Source organism: Tinamus guttatus, unplaced genomic scaffold, assembly GCF_059628265.1.
Source record: "Tinamus guttatus ecotype Peru unplaced genomic scaffold, ASM5962826v1 Tinamus_guttatus_pri_ptg000035l, whole genome shotgun sequence".
NCBI classification, from domain to species: domain Eukaryota; kingdom Metazoa; phylum Chordata; class Aves; order Tinamiformes; family Tinamidae; genus Tinamus; species Tinamus guttatus.
Window position 1 is genome coordinate 7,506,547 of NW_028288569.1, and position 17,405 is coordinate 7,523,951.

Consider the following 17,405-nt stretch of genomic DNA (forward strand, 5'->3'; position numbering starts at 1 on the left):
CCACAGGCTATCCAAGAGGGTAATCATTGTTTTATCTGATGCTTAAAATGCTGACTTGCTTTGCACATCTTCATAAAAGTCATATGTGATGAATAGTGTTGCCAGTTTTGGGTTGACTTGGGCAAAATTTAAAATGGATAACCAGATGTATTCAGTTGTGAGGCTGAGTTCTTATGCAGGATAATATATTCATTTAAAAACAAATTAATCTCTAATAATAACAGTAATTGTCAAATCATGATAGCAATCGGTGTACGCTATCATGGTAGAATACCTGCAGTGGTGCTAACACATGTTATGAAATCCAGTGTTAGCTTTGCTGACAGTAAATCACATTAGAAAACTTTAATGCATTTATATTGGTGGATTTAAGTTTAAGACTGAATCAACATCATATCTGGCCAGTCATTTTAATCCAGCACTAAAATTCAGTTTTAGCCTTGTCATGACAACTCACTTTAAGAAAATATTTTATTATCTTGAATTATCAGCTACAGTTCTTTTCATATGTAAATGTCCACTGGAAATCACCTATGAAAACAAAAACCCTGTACAAAAGTATTAACACTTTTTGTGGCAATAACTGCTCAAATGTGTGCAGTAATAATTCTTAACTACTTATGCCAAGCAATATCTAAGCTTGCAAAGCTAGTCATCTCTAAGATTATATTAGGAAGAGGAAGGGTTTTTAGATGAGAGGTAAGATGTTTCTATCTTGTGGCATTATTGCCACTTTCCCTGCCCTTTTTTCTTGTTTGTTTATTTTCCTCTCTCTTGACCTCATGTCCTGAAAAACATGATTGTAAAAGAGCTCTGTCCTGACAAGACTGCAACGATAATGAGCTTTACTTGGGGTTAAAAAAACCTCCCAGAGTTCAGCTACTGGAAAACTTGGCACTGTGAACTGTGAGCTATATTGTTCTGGTGTGTTACATTTTTGAGATACACTCCTTTCTGTATTACAGAATATATATAGAATATGTTTCTATATCTTTATATTATTCTCCTCCTTTCTATATTTAACAGCCATTTCAAGTTTTCTTTGATGTTATCTGTTACTGCTGGCATTTCTATGGAACATAATTGTGCCTGCAGTGTAACTGTTAATCCTCTTTTATTCTGAATCTCGCTGTGTCTATAACTAAAGAAGCTCACCTGAATGAGATCTGAGGGTTTTTTTGGTAAATTTGAGTCTTTTCACGTTGCAATGGTAAATTTTTCGCTCTTTCTTCTTCCCTTTTTTTTTTTTTTTTTTCCTCTCTTCAAGCAAGCTGTGTGTAAAGCCAGAAATAAAGCAAGCAATTTCAGATGCAACACCAGAATTTGGAACTCTTCAAATTTACGTCAGCCAGGAAATTATAGTTTTGCAGATGGAAAGCTTTCAGAAGGAAATGGAAAGATTAACCACAAGAGATGTGTGGGGGGGTCAAAGCAACAAGACTGAGGCAAAGCATCTCCGTTTCTAATCCAGGCCCTGCTTTTGTCTCCTCTTCAGTTTGAACAAGTAAAATGTTGTCAACTTGATATTTATTAAAAGGGAGAAGTAGTGTTGACTGGCTTTAACATTATTTGGAGAATTAATATTAAGCAAGAGAGGTTTTTATGGTGTGGCTGTTATTCAAAATAAGTCATGCTAACTGCTGATTTTTAACATTTGTGCATTTTAAAAGCAGTCATCAAAATGACTGCATTTTAAATAAGTTACAGTAAAGGTCCTGAGGCCTTATGAACGTGAGTTTTGTTTGATTTTTGGTATGTGCTGTCAGCATTACTGCTGGAATGCTCCTTCTTGACTGTATGTTGTCACTGCTAAACCCCACAGCATTATAAAACACTCAGAGAAACGCTCTGGAGATAAACAGCGGCAGTGTTTGGCCTTCAGGTTTTTCCCATGGGCCAGGTGGAAGTGTTTGCATTCCCTGAGTGGAGCGTGGGTGCTGCTGGAGGCCACTGCTGGGACTCAGCAGGGCTAAGGGAAGGCTTCCCTGCAGACTGTGCTTTGGAGTCCTCTCTTTTCCTCCTTTGCTCTGTGGGGATACTCGGCACAGATACAGAATGCACCTTGTCTAAGCACTCCTGGAAGTTTTGGGTAAAGCTGCAAGAAGCACCGGTTGTCCCCAGCCACGTGTTTAGCTGGTATGAAGCAAATAAATGCTACCTGGCTAACCTGTAGGCTTGTGCTTAGCTCTGATAGATGCATGGCAGTTTGAGGGCAGAATTTTTTGTCCTGAGTGGGAACCAGCATGGGAATCGGTCTCGAATCAGCATGATTCGAGTGATTGTGAGAATGGTGGTGAGTTTGTGGAAATCCTGAATCTCCAAATGGAATCTCCCTGGGAAAACCTGCTGACCTCACACAGCTGTTTCAGCTCTGTCTGATAAGCTTGTAACCCTTAATAATTCATCTTCTTATACTTTTCAGTTTCATATTAGCTCTTTCAATTTGAGAGCAATCTGAAACTTGTAGACACGAAGCAATTTCAGAGGATAATTTCTGCCTATAGTTTGTTTCCTTTCTATGTATAACGTCATGCTGCACAGAAACAAGGTGGGCTGGTATCCCATTCACCTGAAGCTGGGCGTAAGGCTGCAAATATCAAATTCATGCTATCTTTTTTTTTTTTTCCCCCTCCTTCAATTAGTTATTATTTCTGGTGTGACTGAAAATGGCACGTTGCCAAGAATAACACGTCATGTTACTCAGAGGAGACCAGTTAGTCATAAGTGTCACTTTCCCACAACATTTACAGGAACTGGATGTTCTCTAAAACAATTTTAACACACATTTTATATAGAAATAAATGTTGGGGGCAACATTTTTATCCATGGGCAGAATAGGCACCGAGCCTATCGCTTTAGCTAAAAATGGCCCTATTTGAGTATTATCGGTCATCAGCAGTGGCAAAATCCAGCCCTTTCCGTACTGCTGTGCAAGTGTCCTCTGCTGAACTCAAGGCCCCCTTCCAGCTGCCCCCAGGGCTGGATGAAATGCTCAGTGGACACTCTTTTAGGCAGGTGGAAGTTGACTGCAAATTCTGCTGTGTTCTCCATGTGCATTGATGCAAATGTCAAGAATTTTTGTGCTTTAGTATTGAATGGGACTGTAGGGCAAGACTGCAGATTCACCTCTGTTTTGTGGGATGGAGGGTGGTTAAAAAACAATTAAACAAACTTTACCCAGCAGTGATCTAGATTGCGGCTTCTGGGCAGGAGTTTACCTGGCTTCTTCAGATCCTACTTGTATTCATAAAAATCTCTATTATATACATACATCTTGATATAAAATTAAGTCTTTTTTCTGGTGTGCTTCCCAAAGCAGCTCTGTGTGTGTATATTATAAATGTGGGTGTTTGAAGATTGGGCTGGGGTGACACCCCATTCTTTCTTTAGCAGAAAAAATAAACAGTAATTTTTACTGCAAATTTAACTTAAGATAGCTGGAGTTCCCTTGATGCAAAGTTGCATGGAACAATGTAGCTGAGACTTGCAAATAAACAAAAGACTTAACTATAATTGGGGGTTATTTAGGCTTGTTTACTTGCAACTCTTTCTAGTAGCCAAGATTAAAAGTGATAAGAACATTTAGATCAGAGATTTTACTTTGAAGATAATTACACATGGTTTTTTTTACACATCTGGCAAAGTGAGGTCCCCTGTGTTCTCTAAAATGAATTTTGCCAACATTAGCTTTTGCAGGGTTCAAGTGACAGGGAGTCTGTAGCAGTGCATTACAGCTGTGTTCAAGACAGCATGGAAGCTAGTGGAGAAGAAGGTTTCTAGGATGTGAACTTCAGAAACAGCATTAAAACTATTTCCCACAGATTACAAAGTGCTTCCGAGTGCACTAGGTATTTGAAATGCTATTACTTGAGGGACTTTGCTACCTGGGAAATAATTTACTTTCTTGATATCTGTCCTAATCCTGCTGCCTAACTTGCTGTATGTCTCCTACATGCAAATGTGTTGGGACACGAAGCATGGGGTGTTTGGCAACTGTGTTTTCTCTTGTCTCAGTAAGACCTCGGGCCACGTTGGCCCAGTGACGCTTGGTGAATCATCTAAAGCCAATGCATGTTCATGAAAGACGTTAGAGCTCTGTGTGTACTGCTCTTGCTCAGGGTTTAAATGATCATGGTTGATCCAAACTGATCTTCTTCAGGAAGACTAATGTGTTGGTTTTAGACTACAGGATGGGAAGCTACGGTCAAGAGTTGCTGATAGTGATCTGAAGTTTCTTAATGGATACAGTTCTAAGCAGGTTTACTGAATAGTTTTAATTCGTACAATTAAACCACACTTTTTCATACCGAATGGAAAAGCCTCTTTACTTAAACAGCTGTGATGAGTTATTTAATTAAGGATCATATTTTTTACTGTCAGATCTGTTGATTATCAGGTGTTGAAATAAGGTGCTTTATTCCTTTGTGGCACTGCATTAAAGGTCAAATGTTCTGCTCAAGTATAAAATAAAATAGGATATTTTATGTAACATTCAAAATGTCAAGAACAAGTTTGGTTATATAATTTCTGTAGTAACTTGTATGTATTTGAAGCAGGTGAAGTAACTGTTGCTTGCTTTGGAAAATAGATTTTTCTTTATTTCTTAGGCAAAAAATGCCCTGAATTGTTAGAATGAATAAGTGAATTTAACCATTTCTAGCTATTCTGTAATCAGCAGTTTCTTTAACTATTTTGACATTGGTCTGGACATTCTTCCTGAAAACGCAAGAAATGCTTGCTTTTTCCATCATTTCCATTATTGGGTTCCAGTTTTCTTTCTTTGCCTTTCAAGGACTATCATAAAAAAGGCCTTTTTTGGGGGGGAAGGAGGTGGGGAGAAGGAGACAGTTGTATGCATGTGTATTTTCCTTTCCCCTCTATATAAAGGCTTTCAGATTGAAATTGTTTGCTATTCTTCAAACAACTGCTCATTCAGTTCAATATTCTCAACCTCATCCTTTTGCTCCAAACTGATTTATAGCTCAGTATCACTATGTGGCTGAAAGGTGTTTGGCTCTGTGCCATATTTCATCTCTTCCCTTGGCTGATGATCTGTGATGTTTAGGTGATATTTTCCTATTTTCAGATGCCACCAGAAACCGAACGTTCTGTAGCACGTTTTCATGTGCAGCATGTTTCTGATGTAATACATTTTAGCTTTTATCATTAGTTTAAAAAGTGATTTCAAATGCCGAGAATGAATAGGCACCATTATCTCTAGATACCACTAGCTAGTTGGGAAGCTGCATTAGCCTCAGTATATCAGAAGATTAATTGACAGCCTGTAAAACATTACTTGAAAAAGCTCAGATTTTGACAAACTAGACCTGGTTGAGATAGGAGAATTTTTGTACTTGCAGAGATGGTAGTGGTAGTTTAGAGCTTTAGGCAGAGAATGAGAACCAGGCAGTAGCAAGCCAGACACTTGCTATGTGGCTGCTCACTTCTATTTTGTGTTACATTTTCATCCCTCCTCCGCTATAGAGGTTAGCAAAATGTGTAAGCTGTTGGATCTTGCCTATTTTCCCAAGGAGAATTCAGGTGGGCACCTCCAAGCATGACCCTAACTCCTTCCCTGTCACTCTCCAGCAAATCTAGGCAGTCTATCTGTCTTGGATTGGTTTATATAAAAGCTGTACTTGATCACTTGGCTTTGGAGGTTTTTTTATCCCCCTGCTCCACTTAAACGTGCAAATGCACATACCGGTATGATGTGTTAGACGTGTTTTTAGAAACACATATTTTAGAAGTTTGAAGCCTGCCAAGGTTCTTGGTGGCCCTTTCACTGAAGCCAACTGAGTACTATATTTTATTTGGGAATGCGTGGGTTCCTAGAGAAAAGATTTTTCTCTTTACATAAAAGAATATGTGGTATTATTTTGCAAGTTAGAGAATGTTTTGTCTATGAGCATTAGCAAATTGTATTTTTTCCATCTTCTTGTATAAAGTCATTATTAGCAGACTGTAGACTCAGTTTCCATATAGCTGCATCCAAGTTAATATGATCTGTGCTGGATTTTGGATAACTGATCAGGGGTAGGATGCCCTGTGACTAGATTTTAAAGAAGAAATTAGGCTCACTCAGTTCCCTCCCTTCTTTTCTACAAAGAGATCTGAACACAGAGTGGCTCTACTGAAGCTTGAGCAAGTCAGCTGGAAAAGTGTTTTCATGCTGAAAACTAAAAAAACCTGTGGAATTTATTAGGAGTCTTCTGTAAAGTCTCCATATAGCTAATTAAAATAGAATTATATTTAGGAATGTGGTGGATGACATTGTGCATGTTCAGTTTCAGGTGATCTCTGGCCAAGCTTACAAGTGATATAATCTCTTGATTTTCCTCACAATTTGACCCAATGACTGAGATTTATGGAAATTTTACCAAAAGATTGATAAATTGAAAAACATTCATGGGACTCGGTCAGTTTATAAGTACTTTGAGATGTTTTTCTTCATGAGCTTGAAATCTATTGTGGAATTAAAATGTGATTTTTATGAGTGCATTACTTTGCATTTTTAAACAGCCAATCTCTGTGCATTCTCCTGGGAGCTACAACATGCTGCTTAAATGTCAGGGTTTTTTAAAACATTTTTTCTCTTTCTTTATGTACTTGATGAAATAGGTCATTTGCAGGCACTAGGTAAGGCCTGTCTTTTCAAAAAGAAGAGAAAGTTTTAGAAAAAAACACTCTCTTGCAATGAATTTGGAATAGATTACTTTGAATATTAGAGTTTTTAAGGATCTGCCTCAAAACTAACTTTGTATTTGAGTCAAATTGAATGCTATGCTTTTGTATCTTCCCTGGCCTTTGGAAACCTATGTGGGACAAGCTACACTTATTGTTTTATGTTTCTGAAATATGTGTAAGACTTTTTTTTTCCCCATTAAAAAAAAATAATAGTAGAGATTTATCAAGGCATCACCTAAAAGTCTCAGTGTTGGTTGGGCTGTACTGTGTGGGCGTTACTCAGACATAAACAGGAAAATCAAATGTTGTGCGTCACAGTGAAAATGAATGAGCCTGGACAAAATATTTTGCAGAATCAGGAAAGTTTCCTTTTTGTTTTTCTTTAGTTAGAAGTAGTTGGTTTATGAAATATTTCAAGGATGAAAAAAAAAACCCCACTGTTAATTTATTTTTCTTGTAAAAAGTGTTTCACTTTTTGCAGTGAGACTTTCAGTCTCATCTACCGGGGCTTTGTAAAGCCTATCTGAAGAACTTCAAGAAAGGTTTGGTGAGAGTTGAGCAGCAGCAGTGAGGTTCCTGCGGGGCCCAGGGCTCCATGGCTGTGCAATGTGAAGCAAAGTGGCCGGAGATCTCCTGAGCTGCCTTAGCAGCCTCTTGCCAGTAGTTAGCAGCAGGTCCCCTCCTTGAGGGTGAAGTAAGGTGTGTGTGCGCCATCGTCGTGGTGGGCGTGATGAACTGCAGCACAGAGCGCGACTTTTGCAACAGTTTAAATAAATAAATAAAAAATAAAAATAAGGTGTGTGTGTGTGTTTATGGACCTGAATCAGTGGCGTTGTAGGACTTTGTGTTGTGTTGAAAGGTTGTCTAGCAAGGTTGGTTTGAACTTTCATCCCTATGCTTCATTTTATTATTATTAAATGAGGGTTATATAATGTTGCTGAAGGTACATTCAGCTTGAATAGGCTAGCTTTAATTTATTTTAGGAGCATTTGCTTTTCTCCTCTTTACTGTCTCCTCTCAGTTTTGTTGCTCTAGTTAGGAGGCAGTGCTTCAGGAGGTGGTGTATTTGTATGCTCTTAAAGCAGAGGTTACAAACTTCTAGGGAAAATCAAGCTTATGAACATTTAAGAAATGTAAGTTTTATATATCTGAATGTGCCCCGCTGCTCTGTCAGTGTCAGCGCTGTTTTTGGCTTGGCACAAGCAGTGTGGTGCCATGGGAGGGCAGTCCAAAAGATCCTCGTCTCTTCGACCAGGAAAGAGAGCAGACCTCAAAATCAGCACAACATACTGAGAGATGCTAAGACTCGGTGTCTGTTGCTTCATTAAAAGCACAAGGCTGGGGACTATATTTGGATTTTTCTCACCAGTGCTTCCAACCTACTTGGAGCTGAGTCATACAGTTCAGCGAACAGTTGCACGAACCCAAGCTTTCAGCCACATCAAAAAGGCTCAACAGGAACCTCAAGGATGCCATGGGAGAATCCACTCAAATATGAGAGACAAACCCAAGCAATTAAAAATAATTTATTTTTAGTAAAAATGCCAATTTCTAAGTTCCCATCAACTAGATGACAGGCTGAAGTGCTAAACTACTAATGAGTCAGAAGTAAAAAAAATTAAGATTTTTTTAAAGATCTGTCTGTCTGCTTTATAATCTCTGTAGGACTCTAAGTTAGATATTTTAATTGCCTCTTTCACGAGCTGTGTTCAAGTGGCACCACACCCAGGACTGGGAAGAAGTTGCTGGTAGGAGAGCTCTGAAAGCCTTGGCCGCTCGCTCTCCCATGCACAACTGCACCCGATAAAAAAAAAAAAAAAATCCTAAGGGAAAGTGCCAGCTTTATAGATACCATCATAGAATGGAAACTGTTGCTGGGAGTAAAATAAGGAATATGGGTGTTCTTTGTTTGTTAATTTGCTTGTTTTTAATCCCGTGACAGTGGCAAATGTGATCATTTACCTTATGCTGTGAAGAATAATATGAAAGAGGTTTTCCGCAGCAAAGATCATGCAGTGGCTTGATTTACTAGTATTGATGGGGGAAGAGAATAGGTGCAAATTGTTTTCAGAGGTTTTATAGGTCAGTGAGGCTGGATTTGTTGCTGTCGGGAAGGGAATTGATGGGGCTGGAGGAAAGGCTCAGTGCATTTTGATCGAAAAGTGACTGGCATCCCTGCAGGAGATACTTGGTTCTTGAAATGCTTTCTCTTCATGTTGCATATTGTAAAAAGTTATTATAAAAATAAATTTAAGTGAAGACATACAGTTTTTGAAATATTATTGAATATTATTGAAATATAATTATTTTCCTCTGTGTTTTGACTGTTAAGAGATTCAAGGTTATTTAATTTTTACTTGCTTTGCATTAGATATTCTAAATATGTATTAAGAAATCTGTGATGAAGTTAGAGTATTATGCTGTGACTAGGTAATACTGAAAAAAAAGGCAGCAAGGCATATTTATGATTATACTTCAGTGTGCTTTGGACTTTTACCAGCATAAATGACAGCAAAAGTGGTGCTGTAAGTATTACGTGAAGCATCTTTTCCCTTTAGTTCTGTGCTAGGTATACTGTGGGAAGTGAAGTTCTGTAAGCTTTTGTTAGATGTTATGATTCGTGTTAGGCTAGCAGCATTCACAATACAATCGGTAATTTGAACCTTGCAGAAGCAGTAATTAATGGTTATGGAGCCCTCCTTCTCTGTTTGGAAGAGCTGAAATAGTCTCTTAACTAAGAGTGGCTTCTTTCTATTTTCAGTTACTACCTTTATCAAATAAATAATAAGTTTTCTATTGCATATGCACTATTTCCATAGTGGTGTGTTTTCTTTGTCAAATTTTAGTCTTTTACTTAGTTCATCCTCGCTCTTCAGAGACAATTTTTGAAGGTCTTACTTAACTTTGTTTTGTAACTTAATCTTTTTGTCACGTAGCTAACACTTCCACTTTACAACTTGACAGTGTATTTATTACGTATTAAATGCACTGGACATAAGATGTTCTAAACCCTTTTTCAGATCTCTTTCCTCATAAATGATTATTTTGCTGTAGGTTGCATGTCTACAGGCATGGCAGAATAGCAAGGCAAAGACATTATACTGGCTTGGGGTCCTGATCCGGGCTATTTGTTTTTTAACATAAACTTCCATTTGTTCTGGTTGCCAGGATTCGTTTTACCCTATATATCAATGTAGTGCCTCCTTTTGAGTCTATAGCCAGGCAAACTGAAAGGAGCAATAAAAATGCGAACTTTGCTCATTAGAAGAAAAAGTTATCTTGAAAACATGGGTATGTGGACCTTTATTTAAATGCCAAGGTTAATAATACATTGAGATCTGATTTATCTTTGAAGTAGAGTGTTTATATATAGTTGAGTTTCTAGAATCATGTTTTGAAAATATCTACTGTATAATTTTTTGTTGTTTAAAGTAGAAAAAATAGTGAAAATGTGCACAGATAGTATTTGGGTTCTTAATCTCTAAATCCATATCTGTTTGATAGTGCAGTAAGACACATGATTGTACCCTTTTCAGTTTTCCTTAAATATATACCAGGATCAGTTTTTCTTAAATTTCCTTAAATATGTACCAGAATAAGAATTTTACAGGATGATAAACAACGAATAAAGAAAACAGAAATCTTTCTGCTAGCTGTGCTACCAGTTTATACCAATTTCGTTTCATATTATGAAAAATTAAAGGAAAATACAACAAAAACATATCTTTCTTCTTACTGTTTGAGAAGAGATAGCCTGAGTTTGGCAGTCTTGAAGTCTAACTTTCACAACATTTCAAAGTATGCATAAGACTCTGGAAAGCGGTGCTCAGTAGTCAACACTTGCAAGTGGCATCAGATTAATGGTAGTTAACAGAAAAAAAGAAGAATTTGATAGGGTTTGGTCCTTAATCAAGTGAGAGGAGTCTGTAGGATGAGGATCTGAAGCCTAAACCTGCTGCAGCTCAGTGCCTGCTCAACGCTGCTTTCAGTTCTCAGTGCAGCAGTTGGGCATCCAAAAGACTCAGCCTTGGAGAGGCTAGGGAACTTTCTCAGCTTTTTAAAACCTCGTCACTTGTTTGCTGTCCGATGTTTCAGGGCTTTTGCCAAAATCTGACAGTTCTTTCCCCCCCGCCGCCCAACCCTGTGTTTGACACTTGCACACAAGACACAGAAGAGGGAAGCAGCGTGTAGGAGTTGGAAAGTTTGTTAGTGATTAAGCTAGTTACGCGTGTTTGCTTCAAACACAGCATAACCTAATTGCAAAACAACGTTTGGGTCAATCTGTATGTCCCTCTGTAAGCTGCAGTAAAAGTCATTCCAAAGTACCCTAAGTGCTCAAAGACATATATGTGTGCATGCCTGCTAATAGGCAGCATACGCGTGTAAACAAGGCACAGAGCGAGACAGTGGCTCTACCTAATCAATTGAAATACAGCTGAGTTCTTTCCACAGTGTTAAATGCAGTCGTGAATTTACCCACCCCGCTTTGAAACTGCGCGTAGCCCCAACTACCTCCTCCTTTAACGTGAACTCATCCATCAGCCCCTGTGAGAATGGTTTAAAATACAGGTGTTAATTCCCAAGCGGCAGCTGTCCGGCTTTGGAGCAGCAGGGCGCCAGCTAGATGCCGTGGCAGCCGTTTGTTTTTATTTGTATTTTTTTTTCCCTTTAGTTATATCTTTTTTTTAAAGCCTCCTTAAATACAGTTAGTGTACGTAATGCTATGCCCATCTCCGAAGGGAAGAAGCGGAGGGAGCAGCTGGACGCCGTGGCCGTGCCACCTTCCACCGCCTTACCTGGTGCCGCAGGACTCGGGGACCAGTGGCCAAGCTGCCGCCGCCGTGCGTGGGGCTCTCCGGTAGCATCCGAGCGGTCCCGCGCTGGCAGCCCACACTGAGCGGGAGCGCTCGGCGTGCTCCAAGCCTATGGCGCATGACGTCACTGCCTTTGCCATATAAGGAGCGCGGCGTTGTGCCGGCTCCGAGCGGCCCTTTAGCCGGAGCCGAAGGGCGCTAAACCTCGAGAGTTTAGTAGCGTCTCCTGGACGGCGCGAAACGCTGCGCCTGGCGCCCCCGGGCACCGCCAAAAAGAAAGTTTGGGTGAGGGCAGCCCCTTTCTGGGACCGATAATGAAGTCGTTAGAGGTGCTGGCTCATTAGCTCGAGTGTTTTCCGCTCTAGTTTCCCAGCCTAGACCTCTGAGGGAAGATGAGAAGAACTAACTTGACGGTCATCTTCTTTAATTTGCCCAAAAGGAGCTTTCCTTTCATACTTTTTTTTTTATGCGTGTATGACAAAAAAAAAAAAAAAAAGTGAATTTAACCGAACTCCTGAAAGGGAGATACGAACATAAGGCTGCTCCCTCTCTCCTGCTCTCGCTCTCTTTCTCTTCCCCCTCTCCTTCTGTAAAGAGTCGGGGTCCGCGGAGGATAGTATTTTATTTCCTGATGATGTAACTACAAAACAATTCTCCGAGTGATGATGGGAAGGCCAGATGAAATGTAACTTTTTTTTTTTTTTTTTACCCTCTTCTCTCTCCAATGTTTTTCCTACAAAACCCTCTCCTTTTCACATGTTTGTGTTTCAGCTAACACAATTAAGCAGACTGACCTACTATTTTTAGCAAGAAGGTCCTAAATAAGTGAATCATTTGTTTTACTATTTGGGAAAGAGGCAGAAGGCCAAAAAAGAGGCTTGAGGTTGAACTGAAGAGTGTAAATTGTATTTCTTGTATTCCCTCTCCTTCCCTGTAAGCCCTGAATGAACCTGGAGAGCACAGGGAAGGAATATTTGAATTAAGCACAGCTTTAGTTCTTGCGGTGCCACAAAGGGTTAACAGGAGTTAAAGAAATAAATTTCTTCTGTGTTGAGGAGCAACTTAGACCACCGAAGCCTTTCTGTGCTGTTTTGTTCAACTCTGTTAAAGTAGATGTACCCTCAGCACACTTACTTGCAGCAATTGAGTTTTAGCCTTCAAATAAACTTTGGAACAGTTTATGCTGTGCTGCTTTCTGCTTTTTGCATGTGGCTATGTTGTGCTGAACATAATGCTAATATGATGTACTTTACTTATTTAGAGGTGTTATCTCTATCTCTGTGGAGACAAATGGTGATTAAAATGTCTGCATTTCATTAACTTTTTTTTTTATAGCTTCTCAGCATGTTTTACCCTGTATGTAGTCATACAAACGTATTTATACGTTAGCTGGAAATTTTTGGTAAGCCCTTTGCTCTGCGGCTGAGCCAGGGCTTACTCAGAAGTGTTGCATGCATGTATCATGCTGGCCTCTTCACCCTTCTCATAAATTTTTTGAGGAAGCTCAGATTTGTGTATATAATCTGAAGTCTTCCATATCTATTCAAAAGTGACTATGTCTATAATGACCCTTCAAAAATGTTTTCTGAGGTTATGAAACAAATTTATCAATGGATAGACCATAATGCTATTGTATTTCATATTATTGGGAGAGCTAGAAATTAAATCCCTTCTCCTTTCCCCCAGTCCAAAAAAAAAAAATTGCCTGTCCTCTAGCTAAAATTGGACTGTGCAGATGCTTGCCTGATGTCTTTGTGAAATAATGTGTTGTAAAGTTCCCTTTTTTAGAAGTATTGGGTCAGTGTGGGTCTGTTGTGTCACAGAACAACAATTCATCGAGGTGACCTTGGTGTGGGGAACATGAGGCTGACTTCATCTTCAGCTAAAATCTTGCCCCATGGACTGGGGCTCGAGAGCTATTTAAAAGAGCAGGACAGGTGCCAGGTGCAGGTGTGTCCTAGGCTGTGTGCAGTTAGAGTTGCAGAGGGAGTGAGGTAGGAAGGAAATCACTTTTTATAATAGAGACGTGGTAAAGATAGCTGGGAGTTGCATAAAAGAATGCATATATATTTATGCGTGTGTTAGGATGGAAATGATCATTTCTCTGTTGTACTTTTTTATTTTTCTTTCCCTCCCTTTCACATTGTTTTTTCTTTGTTTTTCCTTTCACATGCACAGTGTCTATCTCTTCAATCTTTGTATAAAAATTGCTTGCATTTTTGTCCTCCTGCATGAAGCAGTTAGTGTAGACCATGTGCAGCTTTGAGGAGGAGGACTTTTCAAAAGCTGATAAACAAAAGACCCTCTTTACCAGCCGGGTTGTGGTTTGGAGTTCCTAGGAACACAGCTCAGACAGCGATGGCGATAAGCTTATTGACAGTCTGAGTGGGGAACAGGGAATGCAAATCCTCCCGTTCATAAATCTGTTTATATCCAGGGATGGCCAAAGTATGAACTTCCAGTTTCTTCACAAATTCTCTTCTGCAATGCAAATGTGCACATCTGAGATCTTCTGTAACACAGCCTAATCAAAGGGCGTCATCTGAGCATGTAACAACCTGACTTTCCCCTCTTGTATTGCCACAACTTAAAGGCCAGAGCGCACAGCTACTGTAAGCGCTGTTGAAGAACTGTATGATTAAGGTTTCCAGCTCTTGGATTGCTGTGAGACAAAGTGTATTTGCATCTGGGGCAAGGAAAAGAGCTGCTGAGAAGCCTCCTCAGCTTTCCATGACAGTGTCCTCCCACATCTCTAAGTGGAATATCTGTCCCAGCCAAGTTCAGGGGAGAACTGATTTTTTATTAGACTCTGCCTTCATTGATCTTGCACTTTGCACATATCTTTGCATCCAGTGATCCCTAACAAAAGCATAGTTCTCAGTTTCCTGTATGTTTATATGGTTTCATGATCCTGTTGTGGTAAATGTACATACCTAATGTCTTTCACTATGGGGTTGGTTATGTCAGAGCTACCTAAACCCAAGCTGTACCACTTTCAAAGGGTTCTGTCCATAGAGTCAGCTGCTGAAGTTGAAGCTGATCTTTTCTGATTTCAGTGAGAAGGCCTGAAGATGTTGAGAGGCTGATGTTTCCTGTTCTTTGTAGTTAATTTTATATGCACAGAAATAGAAGCTCTTTACAATAGCAGTTTTAATTCTGAATCGGGGTACTATAGAATAATCCTATAAGATCTGACACTGATTTAGGTATGTTCTATCTCAGTGTGATTGTGTTGTTCCTTCAGTATTGCTGCTCAGTCATACAGGATGCTCTCATCTTTATGTGTCTATAGTAAAAAGGCCTCCCTTAGGCTTTAGTGAGGACCAAAACGCCTGAATTATTACAGTTCAAGTCCTGAGAAATCTTACCTAGGTTTCCCTTTCCACCCCTGTTTATGCCAATACTTTGGTTCGTAAAGACTCTCTGCATGGTGCTGGTGTTAGGTTTCTTGATCTGCGGAATTGCCTAGGAGTTGCTGTCAAGCACAGTAGTGTCAGTCCAAGGCACTACTCTTGATCGTGGCTGTCTCCTGCCACAAGGAGCACAGGGCTGGCAGATGTGCCTTTGTTGTTGTCTGCTGTAAGGCTTTGATGAAGGGAATTAAAAAAAAAATCCTAATTCCGTGAGGAACTTCTGGTCTTGGTATGTGTGTAGTGTCCTCCTAAGTGAAGCTTTAATGATTACCAAAGATCTGAGGGGGTGTTAAGAGCGATGTCTGTATTTGACCATAAGAGAATTAGATAACTGTGGAGAAAGAATTGTTATTCAAGTAACTGCTGCACTCTCCTTTGCTCCCTAAAAAAAGCAATTCTGTTTCCTTAGTTACAAGCCACAGTTGTTTGGAAGGGGTGTATTTTCAAGCATTATGGCAGCATAATAAGCTGTGGATTTGCAGGAGCTGGAGATAAATATCCTACTAGATCTTTAGGTGCATCCTCCTACAATGAGGGGCTGATTCCTGCATCCTGCTTGGGGTGCCTTTGGTGCAGCCTGTCTCTTTACTTATCATTTCATTTCATTAGTTGTGCCTATATTCTCTCTGGGTTTTACTTGAGAAAATAAAAACTAGAAAGATGGAAGCTTGTAGCAGGCAGGGAGAAGATGGGAGAAATAAGCTCAACGGCTTTTGTTTACACTTTATCTTAAAGCGCCTGAATTCCTCCCATTACTTCCATCCTTAAACTACTTCTCTTTTCTTCCCATGGCAATTCTTAGCAGCAGTTTCAATGTCCTTAAACCCGTAACCTAACTATTGCAGCATTTGACCCTTTCCTTTAGCCATTTTCTATCTAAGATAAATAAAGGAAATTAGAACTTGGGCCTCAGTTCAACAAAGCACTTAAAACATAGTCCTGTGTATTTTTTGTTGAAAAAGGAAAGGACTTCAGCATAAGCCTGACTTTAATGATATATTGAAACATTTGGCTGAATCATGCTCTTGGTCACATTTACTTCATGTAGATAATGTTGAAGCTGGGGCTTTTAGCATTATCTCTGGGATCCGTATCTTTAGGTTACTTTTATATTCTAAAAGTAGACATCTACAGAAGTACAAATACTGTCAAAGCTTTTATTAGTGTTTTGTTTTATTTTAAATGGTTTGGGGTTTTTTTGAGGAGTTAATTTTGCAAGCGGTACTGGAAAAGTAAAACATGCAAGATTGATAAGTTGAATATTAACGGCATGCGTAAATGGGATCTGATGTTTAATGTTGTTTTAATAACTCATGTTAAAGATTTTTCTCCAATGTGTATTCTACCTTGTCTCTGAAGTCTGTGGGAGTTTTGCCATTAACCTAGTGGAAGAAGTGAGTGAGAAGAGTGAGTACTCCTTAAATTATTTCCTGAATTGATAGTATTATTTTAAAATTATGTAACCAATTTGTATTTATTAATCTTCTTAGCATTGTGATCTACATTCTTAAATTTCACTAGTAAAAGGGTTTTCAGAGTTTTGTGTTCTAATGCATACCTTAATTTTTGAATGTTACAGACAGAAATATGGAAAATGTTGCATGTAAGTGACAGTCTGAAATGTATCGGCAAGTACATGGAAGGCCAGGGGGAGAAACAGGGGAAAGGTCTAAAGATAACATTCTTTAGATTCATGTGTCTTTTACTATGAGCCATGGACAGAAACAGATTCATGTCTTCATTACTGTGTTTTTATTTTCTTTGGCAGCAGGAAGAAATATTTTTCCCAACCCCCCCTATTGTTTGGAAATTCCATTATTCCCCATTTTTTGGCAGCTGCAATCAAAATTCCTAGCCTGTTATTAGGGGTAATTAGATGCCTTTTTGTTGGACACTGTCTTGAGAAGTAGATGACTGCATGTCTTCATTTAACTGCTAATGACTTTCCTCCTAAGAGGAGCTGGCAAGCATTCCATATGTGCTTGTGAGATGGATTCCCGTTGCATATGGGACAAAGGTAAATTTTTATCATAGAGATATTTAGTGCATGGTATAACTTGCCATGAGCAAAGATGAATGGATTTAATTTGTATGCTTTCTGCTAGCCCATAAAAACTATGTACAGCTAAGTAATCTCTTCTCCATAATAAATTGAGGTACTGTTCGTTAGTTGATGTGAAACTCTTCACAACAGTGTTTTGGGTTGCCTGTCTAGTTGGGTTCTTCCTAAAAGCACAACAAATATTTCTGTATTAATGCAATAACATAAACAAATTTTTTTCATGTGAAAATTGTTTTTGCTGCTTTGCCATGAAAGGAGCTAAGTTTCACATCTGTGAACAGTCTTGGAAATAAGACTTATTTTAAATGTCTGTCCTGACTCTTTAGGCTTCAGAAAAAAAGTCAGTGGTTCTGTGTACTTCTGTCAGAGTAAGTTTCTTCACGCGGAAGTTTGGGAAGATGGAGTGTGCAAGTTCAGATCCGACTCCAC

General features: G+C 39.2%; 2 protein-coding genes across 3 annotated transcripts in view; one reads left to right on the forward strand and one right to left on the reverse strand.

Annotated features, from left to right (window-relative positions):
* CMSS1 (cms1 ribosomal small subunit homolog) overlaps nt 1-17,405 on the forward strand; it is a 219,688-nt gene that overhangs the window by 27,011 nt on the left and 175,272 nt on the right. The gene's annotated exons all lie outside the window — the stretch shown is intronic.
* Nucleotides 1-17,405, reverse strand: part of FILIP1L (filamin A interacting protein 1 like) — a 182,886-nt gene that overhangs the window by 20,800 nt on the left and 144,681 nt on the right. Inside the window, exon 1 of one of the 2 annotated variants that reach the window (XM_010215176.2) lies at nt 11,484-11,512. The exons of the other annotated variant lie outside the window; for it this stretch is intronic. The gene's annotated coding sequence lies outside the window, so the exon portion shown is untranslated. Of the gene's footprint in view, nt 1-11,483; nt 11,513-17,405 lie in introns of those variants that run through there. 2 annotated transcript variants of the gene reach the window in all.